Raw genomic sequence first — 11690 nt, 5'->3', positions numbered from 1 at the left:
CATAGTCATCATTTTCATGTTAAAATGTAATTTAGTCCATCTTTACAACGCATAGCAATATATGAAAATGAACAGATGATTATGGGCTGAAACCACCAGGACGGATTTTTACGCATATTTACAATTATTGTCCCATTAAAAATATATTTGATATTCTATATATTCGAGCAAATTACGCTCGAGCGTGGGAGATTCGATCGAGTATTTTCGAGCAAAAGTGTTCCAATGCAGTACTCTAATGCTTGTGCTCAAGAAAACATATTAATTCATATTTATTCACGTATCAACATCTTACTACATAAGTTTTTTGGTGACAAACTTTTGATTGTTAACATGCATTATATACAGTAACAACGAATAGCCTGCACAGCCCCTACGACTCTAGGGGTTCCACAATAACTTAAATAAAATGGCTGCTTGCAGCCCGAGACAGTTCGTTTTCTGTATGGTGCACCTGAGTGAGACTGGGTACATTATTGAAGTGTCATTTGTTAGCTGTGTTAAATACTAATATGATTTTCGTAATGTTTTATAGACATGTTCGTAATATCAATTCCACATGGTGAAAATGTTCCGTCAAAATTTTGCTAAAAATCAGAACGTTGTACAAATATCATACCACAAAATTACTAAAATCAACAGAGAAAATTTTATTCATTCTATCTTGAAATACAGCAACAGCTGATCGAATGCCAAAAGGTTACTAACGAAATAAATTTTGCCTTCACCAACTCTGTATATTCATGTGAATCCTGGGTTAAAGGTATTTGAAATTGGCGACAATATGCATCATCGACGAGAAGTAATTTGTTCCTAAAGGCATTGAAGCGTCTCATTTATGGGTTTGACTCTAACTTGAGGTGTAATTGCATGTTGATTTATACCCGAAAGTCAATTAACAGCATCCACAGACGTCCTTGTTCATTTATGTCAAGGCAATGCAACTCCCCACAAAAGTGTTTTGACAGTGAGAGATTAAGGGATTTGAACTATGAATCGTTAAAATATCTATCCCCGTCCTCATGTTTGGTTTCCTCTGACTTCTATCCCTTTAAAAATTCAAACTATTCCTAGCTGATCAGTGTCCATTATTGAAATGGAGGACTACAGCTGCAGAAGTGTATTTTGCGAGACTTGACGGAAAACCACTACAGAGACGGGGTTAAACCTGGAATAAATGAATTGATCATAAATGATATTATATTGAAAAATAAAAATGACTTTAAAATAATAAATTTGTTCTTTCATTGTTAGGCCGAGAACTTTTCAGAATACCCTCATATTTAAGATCAAAATATAGCAGTATTCACACAAAGAAGTACGAATTCGCTAGTAACATAGTGATCTTAATCTACAAATTCGAAGCCAGCAAAAGTACAATAATACTTACACAACGAAAATTTTATTTTAATGCCTGAAAAGTTTCAAGTATCTCATACGTGCATCCATAATAAAATCATGTATAACTTTACAAATTTACAGGTCCGTCCGATTCTATTCCTTGGATAAACTTCTAAAATACGATTATCTTCATAATACCATGATTAGGAAGTACCAAACGTCTCATGGTGAAAACAGATATAAAAATCGTACAAAAAAGAAAGTTTAAAACAAGATTCTTGGCACAGATCTAAGCAAAAAGGCACTGGAAAACAACTGGAGCAACGAAAATCCACCAATATTATGTTGGAAGCACAGGTAAACGTCCAGCAGAGCAACACTACTACAAGCGTATGTTAGAAGCACAGGTAATCGTCCAGAAGAGCGACACTCCACCAAGCGTATGTTAGAAGCACAGGTAATCGTCCAGAGGAGCGACACTCCACCAAGCGTATGTTAGAAGCACAGGTAATCGTCCACAAGAGCGACACTCCACCAAGCGTATGTTCAAAGCACCGGTAAACGTCCGGAAGGGCGAAAATCCACCAAGCGTATGTTAGAAGCACAGGTAGTCGTCCAGAAGAGCGACACTTCACCAAGCGTATGTTGGAAGCACCGGTAAACGTCCGGAAGGGCGAAAATCCACCAAGCGTATGTTAGAAGCACAGGTAATCGTCATGAAGAGCGACACTCCACCAAGCATATGTTGGAAGCACCGGTAAACGTCCGAAAGGGCGAAAATCCACCAAGCGTATGTTAGAAGCACAGGTAATCGTCCAGAAGAGCGACACTCCACCAAGCGTATGTTAGAAGCACAGGTAATCGTCATGAAGAGCGACACTCCACCAAGCGTATGTTGGAAGCACCGGTAAACGTCCGAAAGGGCGAAAATCCACCAAGCGTATGTTAGAAGCACAGGTAATCGTCCAGAAGAGCGACACTCCACTAAGCGTATGTTAGAAGCACAGGAAATCGTCATGAAGAGCGACACTCCACCAAGCGTATGTTGGAAGCACCGGTAAACGTCCGAAAGGGCGAAAATCCACCAAGCGTATGTTAGAAGCACAGGTAATCGTCCACAAGAGCGACACTCCTCCAAGCGTATGTTGAAAGCACCGGTAAACGTCCGGAAGGGCGAAAATCCAACATGCGTATGTTAGAAGCACAGGTAATCGTCCACAAGAGCGACACTCCACTAAGCGTATGTTGAAAGCACCGGTAAACGTCCGGAATGGCGAAAATCCACCAAGCGTATGTTAGAAGCACAGGTAATCGTCCAGAAGAGCAACACACCACCAAGCGTATGTTAGAAGCACAGGTAATCGTCCAGAAGAGCGACACTCCACCAAGCGTATGTTGAAAGCACCGGTAAACGTTCGGAAGGGCGAAAATGCACCAAGCGTATGTTAGAAGCACAGGTAATCGTCCAGAAGAGCGACACTCCACCAAGCGTATGTTAGAAGCACAGGTAATCGTCCACAAGAGCGACACTCCACCAAGCGTATGTTGAAAGCACCGGTAAACGTCCGGAAGGGCGAAAATCCACCAAGCGTATGTTAGAAGCACAGGTAATCGTCCAGAAGAGCGACACTCCACCAAGCGTATGTTGAAAGCACCGGTAAACGTCCGGAAGGGCGAAAATCCACCATGCGTATGTTAGAAGCACAGGTAATCGTCCACAAGAGCGACACTCCACTAAGCGTATGTTGAAAGCACCGGTAAACGTCCGGAATGGCGAAAATCCACCAAGCATGTGTTAGAAGCACAGGTAATCGTCCAGAAGAGCGACACTCCACCAAGCGTATGTTGGAACCACCGGTAAACGTCCGGAAGGGCGAAAATCCACGACGCGTATGTTAGAAGCACAGGTAATCGTCCACAAGAGCGACACTCCACCAAGCGTATGTTGAAAGCACCGGTAAACGTCCGGAAGGGCGAAAATCCACCAAGCGTATGTTAGAAGCACAGGTAATCGTCCAGAAGAGCGACACTCCACCAAGCGTATGTTAGAAGCACAGGTAATCGTCCAGATAAGCGACACTCCACCAAGCGTATGTTGGAAGCACCGGTAAACGTCCGGAAGGGCGAAAATCCACCAAGCGTATGTTAGAAGCACAGGTAATCGTCATGTACAGCGACACTCCACCAAGCGTATGTTGGAAGCACCGGTAAACGTCCGGAAGGGCGAAAATCCACCAAGCGTATGTTAGAAGCACAGGTAAGCGTCATGAAGAGCGACACTCCACCAAGCGTATGTTGGAAGCACCGGTAAACGTCCAGATGGGCGAAAATCCACCAAGCGTATGTTAGAAGCACAGGTAAGCGTCATGAAGAGCGACACTCCACCAAGCGTATGTTAGAAGCACAGGTAATCGTCCAGAAGAGCGACACTTCACCAAGCGTATGTAGGAAGCACCGGTAAACGTCCGGAAGGGCGAAAATCCACCAAGCGTATGTTAGAAGCACAGGTAATCGTCCAGAAGAGCGACACTCCACCAAGCGTATGTTGGAAGCACCGGTAAACGTCCGAAAGGGCGAAAATCCACCAAGCGTATGTTAGAAGCACAGGTAATCGTCCAGAAGAGCGACACTTCACCAAGCGTATGTTGGAAGCACCGGTAAACGTCCGGAAGGGCGAAAATCCACCAAGCGTATGTTAGAAGCACAGGTAATCGTCCAGAAGAGCGACACTCCACCAAGCGTATGTTAGAAGCACAGGTAATCGTCCAGAAGAGCGACACTCGACCAAGCGTATGTTAGAAGCACAGGTAATCGTCCAGAAGAGCGACACTTCACCAAGCGTATGTTGGAAGCACCGGTAAACGTCCGGAAGAGCGACACTCCACCAAGCGTATGTTAGAAGCACAGGTAATCGTCCAGAAGAGCGACACTACTACAAGCGTATGTTAGAAGCACAGGTAATCGTCCAGAAGAGCGACACTTCACCAAGCGTATGTTGGAAGCACCGGTAAACGTCCGGAAGGGCGAAAATCCACCAAGCGTATGTTAGAAGCACAGGTAATCGGCCAGAAGAGCGACACTCCACCAAGCGTATGTTAGAAGCACAGGTAATCGTCCAGAAGAGCGACACTTCACCAAGCGTATGTTGGAAGCACCGGTAAACGTCCGGAAGGGCGAGAATCCACCAAGCGTATGTTAGAAGCACAGGTAATCGTCCAGAAGAGCGACACTACTACAAGCGTATGTTAGAAGCACATGTAATCGTCATGTACAGCGACACTCCACCAAGCGTATGTTGGAAGCACCGGTAAACGTCCGAAAGGGCGAAAATCCACCAAGCGTATGTTAGAAGCACAGGTAATCGTCCAGAAGAGCGACACTCCACCAAGCGTATGTTAGAAGCACAGGTAATCGTCCAGAAGAGCGACACTTCACCAAGCGTATGTTGGAAGCACCGGTAAACGTCCGGAAGGGCGAAAATCCACCAAGCGTATGTTAGAAGCACAGGTAATCGTCCAGAAGAGCGACACTACTACAAGCGTATGTTAGAAGCACAGGTAATCGTCCAGAAGAGCGACACTTCACCAAGCGTATGTTGGAAGCACCGGTAAACGTTCGGAAGGGCGAAAATCCACCAAGCGTATGTTAGAAGCACAGGTAATCGTCCAGAAGAGCGACACTACTACAAGCGTATGTTAGAAGCACAGGTAATCGTCCAGAAGAGCAACACTTCACCATGCGTATGTTGGAAGCACCGTTAAAAGTCCAGGGCAAGATTATTTCTTCAATTGTTGATTGGGAACAAAATTGATTTTTTTAAGATAACAGTTATTAAGATTTCTGTTAGAACTGATGGTTGTTCAATGAAAGAATTGTATTTATTGAAATATGAAGCATTAATACAACTATATCCTTGAAAAAAATTACTCATTGTATTTGAATTAAATATTTTGCTGATTTGTAAAATTTTGTATTTAATATTGTTCTACTCTTAAATACTATCGACACTTGGAAGCGTATGTTAAAAGCACAGGTAAAATGTTCCTTCTGGATCAGCATGACTTTTGATTGTCTTTATTTACAGGCAGTTTTAATCTTTAATATCGATACCCTTTATTTAAATATATTGTTCACTTCTATTGGGGATGTATGATTTCTCTCTCTTTTTCTTTTGTATCTCATTGTTTAGAAAGTAATTAGTAAACCTATTTTAGTTGCAGTTCAAGGTGCACCTTTAATTTATAATTTCTTTGCTATTTCTTTTGCTATTGCTTCCATCTATCGGTTGGCTCGAAACTACTTTATTTATTGCTCGTACGTTGAATTTTAATATATAGTTTTACATCATGTCATTCTCGGACACAAGCATAGAGACGTAACATTTAAATTTATGTAATGTTCTCTTCACTACTTTAAATATATTGAATGCTGTGTCAGTATATCACATCACGTACGCGTACATTCCTTTCACACATGACACTATAAACAGTATCCAAATGAAGTATACAATGTCGAAAGCTTGTAGAGGGTGGTTATCTCATGAATTTCTGTAGAACTAGTTTCGTTTATGTGAAAGAAATTGGAATCGTATCTCTGAGGGGCGATTATGCTTTGTTTGTTGAGCAGTCCTATATTTTACAATATTCTCTCCGTAATGGAGGTATTCCCAAATTTTTCCTAAGTTTGCAACTGTTGAGCAAACAAGCGTTGGGCTCAATTTATTGAGCGACGAAGCACATTTTCAATCCAGTGACTTTGCAAAGAAATTAAAAAACAGCCAAACCATCGAGGAAATGAAATAGGATATCAGCAACCAGATTGCCGCTATGTCGCCTGAAACTTTGAGAGAAGTTATGGAATCCACGCTCGAGCCTATACATTCGAATATAATTTTAATACAACAATAATAATCGTAGAGATATAATTGTAAAATATCTATCTTAGTAGTTTCAACCCACAATCATCTATAATTTTCATAATTACTGTGTAGTGGTAAAGTAGACTAAACTTCATTTTAACATGGAAATGATGTCTATGTTCTCTTAACTTTCAATTTCACTTCGTCTTTCACTTCATAATACATATTTGAGGGCCTCAACAACAGACATATTACGATTATACGTGTAACACTGCGCACCGAGTAAAGGTGGGTTTAATGTGACGTCACGATTCGCCCCGCCACCATGATCGCGGCCGATATTGTTTTCGTCTCCAAGGAAATAACCACCATGCGTTTGTTTTTAGTACTGTGTAAAACAAGGGTCAAATCTCCTGCGCGTCCCCCGCTTGAATTCCGTGTGTTTACAAGAACTGGCCTCCATCATGCCTGCTCGATCCCACAATGCAACACGCCTATTTTAAATACGAAGTTGAGAAATGTAGCGTTGGTATATTACGTATTTATTGTTCTGCGAATCAACGCTTAGAGTAAGGAAGCGACTAACCTGAATGTAATCTCATGTAATTAACTGGTAGCTGCAATTTGTAAATTGAATTTTTTTAAAGCAAGATAAAAGAAAGAAATGTATAATAACTCCACTTTAATAACTTTCAATTAACGTATGTATAAAAATCTTCTTTATTATTATATGAAAATTATGTAACCAAAAGGGGGTGGAGAGTAAAATCTCAGGTATAAATACCTGAGATACCTCAGATAGTGAATTTAAGTACCCCTGGCCCGTATCCATGGTAACGCTTCAAGCTTTTCGTGTGCAATGACGTGTACCGGCCAAATGAATGTATCACTTCAATGTGAAGACACGTGAAGAGACGGAATGACAGAGTTGCAATATGCAGATATTAAACACGAGAACAAGAGCAATGTGTAGATTAGGATGTGTACTATTGGCTGTGGAAAAGCTCATGTGAAAGTCCCTAGAGTTTTACATTTTGCGTTTATATTATAAAATATTGAAACAAAAAAATATTATTGCTAATTTTAAACATCGGGAAATTATTTTTTTATTTCATGTTATGTATAAGAAGTACCCGTCGGTATATTCATTTTATCTGAAGCCAAAAAAACTGTAAATGGGTTTCAGAAATATTACGGACCTCATACCAGCTTCTGTGAAGTCACAGGACTGCTCCAGTATGATCAACATTTAATACAGCTCATTGTTAAAGCGAAGTATTTAGTTTTCAGGCCTAATCGTCCTTATTCATTCAGAATGTTGACTTCACCTACAAGAACATTTCAAAATTTGAATAACATTTGAAAATACGTAGATAACTTTGACAAACGTTAAATCCAATCTTTATACAGTTCTGCATAATCTACCTTTATTTTTCAAATTAGATAAAAACTGTATCATACATTTGAATCTTACTCTAAATTCTGAAGAATTCTCAGCGTTCATATATCTCATTGCTGTGTAATAGGAACTTACTTGTCCGAGTTCCGTATAAGATAATTTCAGAAAATTTAATGAACAGGAGGATTAGGAAAGAGAAAGATTCGAATTTCGTATTAAATAAGCTTGCAAACTTTGAAAACGCAATTTTTGTTTGTAATGGGCAGAAATTTTTAATTTTTGATAAACATGGTAAATATTTGACAGCACAAGTTATCGTGCTCATAGTTTGGAGTTAAAAGCATTTTTCTTATTAAAAATTTTCCATACAAACACACGTTCAGGTGAAGAGTGAAATTGTACAAATATGCAACGAACTTAACTGGTATACTCTAACCTATCTCGAAATGCCTGGATGCTAAGAACACCAAACTTAAATGACCTAATCCACTGGCTATTTATCAATCGAGTAGATGCAACTTTAAATATTATTTAATAAAAATAAATTTTGCTCTTGTACTTGGTATATTTTGAACAGGTTAGGATAAAAATATCTCACTTTGTTATTCTTCAATGCGGAGCATCAATGAAAATAAAGCAAATAGGTTACACGAAATGCAGTGACTAATTGCGCGAAGGCATGAATCATTATTCTTTAAATATAATATTTTCACTTTAATACCTTCTCTACAGATTTTTTCTTAAATTTCCACGCACCTTAAATGCTACTTTGAGGTACATATTTTTATATAGTTCATTAATTACATCCCAATATGAAAAATATTTTGCTGTTTTTAATATAAAAAAATATTCTACAAAGGGATAATATTGAGTAAAAGGGTAGAAAATTATCCACAATATATTTATGAAATAGGCTATTAAAATTGAATGAAGGCGTAAAACTTAATTGATGGACATTATACAGAGTGTCCGAAAAGTCACGCAACCCGGTGTTTACGACCGTATAACGGAATAGCGAAACGGAATGAGAAGAAACGCTTTCTGCCAAGAGAATGCCCTTTATATTGGGAACATTTAGAGAGACAAACATATGTAAGAACATGCATGTTTTAATAACAAATAAGCAAAGTGTTGCCAAAGGCGTTTTTTTTTGTTTTTTTTTGCAAATCGTGTGTATTGATGCACAGAACTCACTGAGGTAAATTATTGCAAGATTTCACAATACCAACGAACAATTTGGATGCCATCTATTGAATTTGTCAGAATAAGAACTTTGACGAAGTTTCAAAAACATTGCACAAGGGAATAAATGGGCTGTTCCAAAAATCGATGTTTTCACAATATTACGAGGAACACTGGCAGCGCTGTTGCTGTCACGTGTCACTAACAGACGTGTTTCACCTCAGGCTATCACACTAAGGAACTTTTAACGACAAAGGAGAAAGTTGGTTATTCTCGAACATATGCAATAAATTACATACTCCTTGCATATACTAGGTTCGACACACACTCAAATACTTAACTACCATGAAGGGACAGTCGAAAATTTTATGAATGTCGAGAAAAGAAAGCAAGAATATGTTGCATATGTAGACATCTTAGCGGAAATTGCAGGCTCTACCAGGACCCGAATCAGGGCTCTGCCATACCGCGCCATTGCTCTACCAACTGAGCCACAGAACCATACTTGGCTTCAACTGATTTTTCGCTCAAATGTCTACATGTCCTGTTTATGTCAAATCGTAAGATGTTGCCTGTGTAACGAACAAGAACAGAAAATAAAGGAGAAAGAAAACTGAGGGGCATTCTCAGCGGTTGAGGAGACATTTACTCTTGTGGTCAACAGGAGCTGCCGCTTCGAAGTGACGATGACAGTGGCCTACTACGGGAGATTTCACACCTTGTCGCCTGAGGATTTCGCAGTCTAACGTAGGTTTGTGCGGCCTTTTGTGTCGCTACGATGTGAAACATTGCTTTTGATTGTCTTATTCCAAACAACATGTATCGCGTGTCCCTTCGATCTGAAATCTTCCTAAGTGTTGAAGATCTAATTCACAAGGATGGAACATTAGGGCTTTGTTAAGGTTAGGTGCGATGGCAGGCGACAGCACCCTAAGGGATAATATCCAAACCTGAAGGAAGAACGCATCTTACTTAAGTGTCCAATACGAAATGATAAAAACTTCTGGTGAGTTGATTTTTTAAAATGTGTCCGAGATAAAGAGTGGCGTTCCCAGGATTTTCGGAGGGGAGGGGGTTATGCATACTATTTTTGGTGGTCAGTCCTCACTTTGTCATCTTTTCCTGTCTTTGACGTTATTTTTTAAGAAATACTTTGTCACTTACACCACCAACCCTCCCTTGGGCACGTCGCTGGAGATAAATGAGTGAGCATTTAATCAAATTGGGAGACAAAATATTAGATGTGTTGGGAACGGAAGAGTTTTCACTGTGCGTTAATTATTTCGCGATCCAAGAATATTCGAGAAATTTTCCTTTATCTCGTGCCGATTATATGACAAGACTGCGGAGACTGTGACAGACAATTTTGAACTCTTGTGAGTACTTAGGCCTGAATATTAACAATTTGATGGATTTTGGCTTTTATGAGAACTGCAAATATGGGAGGAAAAGAGACATTAACATTAATGGTGTTCAAGCTCGAATTAGAGAGAAATATGCGAGAGCTGTCTGCGTCCAGTTCGCAGCCCACAGTTTGAATCTCGCGTTGTCGAGTGGATGTCCATCCCGTGCATGTGTAACAGCTTCGTAAAACCACTCAAAGACACCATTGATGTTTTGATGCCCGATGATAAGAAATGGACAAACACATATACTCATATGGTTCCGGCACGCAATTTTAATGCATTGCAACAGAGGAGTCGAGTGGAAAGAAACGTTCCGATTTCACGTTCTGATTAAAATGGCAGCCTTGAACAATGGCGACGATTTAGGGGATAGTTGCTCCCCATTTTCTTGCCTCCACACTATGGCCTCATAATGCTAAGCCTTGTCTATCAAGAGAAAGTAAACTTTCCTTGCACCCCTCCGTTTTGGAATCTAATCGCCACCGCTGGCCTTTAACATACAATTGTGAGGTTCTATCTATACCCCTTAAAAAGATGGTGTTCAGCATCCACCGAAAGGAATTCCTGGATACGTGCCTGGTGTAATGTGCCTATCATAAACATATATTGTAAATGTTCTTGTCATAACTTAAAAAAGATCAATTATTAAAATTATGAGTTAGGCTTTACTTCTTTTTCAATTAAGTACGATAGCCTCCAGATCCTTCTACAGTAAAAAAGGACAAAGACAGAAACAAACAAAGAAAAAACGATTCGTTGCAAATCGTTGAAATGTCTTGTGTCAAATGTGGTTTTCCTTGTGTGATCTGTTAAATTTAATTCGGTAGAATAGTTACAGGAAAATACATGTATATATTTTTTAAGTTGATTTCAGTTCACACAAATTACCGGCGTCACTCTTGCTGTTGATCAACGGGATACGAATTCCGAAGCTGACTCAGACACAGACTCCTCTAACTAAGACCAAGACGTCTATCCTAAATCATGCCATAAATAACTAACAATAGTGTCACACTAAAAGTTATGTTAAATTCTTGCAATGCACTGCATCTTCTCACTAACAACCCATAGCTTGCCACACAACTTAAAGCCATTCTTTCTGATTCACACTACCAACATTTTTATTAGTTTCTTACACCTCTAAATTAAAACCATTGACATAATGTCCCGTCCTCTTCCCAGCTACAATTTAAAAATTTACACAATTAAATCACACTACGAGTCATATACATTGAAATTGGAAGATTTATTTTTACTGTCGCTCAGGCAGTTTCTTTCTCCTTCATACGCCAAGCATTTTCTCTTCTCTCTTGTCCTTCTTCTTCTAATTTTTCTGCATCTTCCTTCATTTTCCTTCTTCTCAATGCAATTCGCGAAAAGTGCCGAAAGACAGAAGTCGAATGTTGCCAGCACACACTAGCTGTGCCTTAAAGCAATTTAACAATATAAACTCATGAAGCATTCCATACACAAGGAGGGTTCTCTAGAGGCACTGCAGTGCCGG

The sequence above is a fragment of the Lepisma saccharinum genome, chromosome 8 (assembly GCF_977018435.1).
Source record: "Lepisma saccharinum chromosome 8, izLepSacc3.1, whole genome shotgun sequence".
NCBI classification, from domain to species: Eukaryota; Metazoa; Arthropoda; class Insecta; order Zygentoma; family Lepismatidae; genus Lepisma; species Lepisma saccharinum.
Note: the sequence above shows the minus strand (reverse complement) of the source record.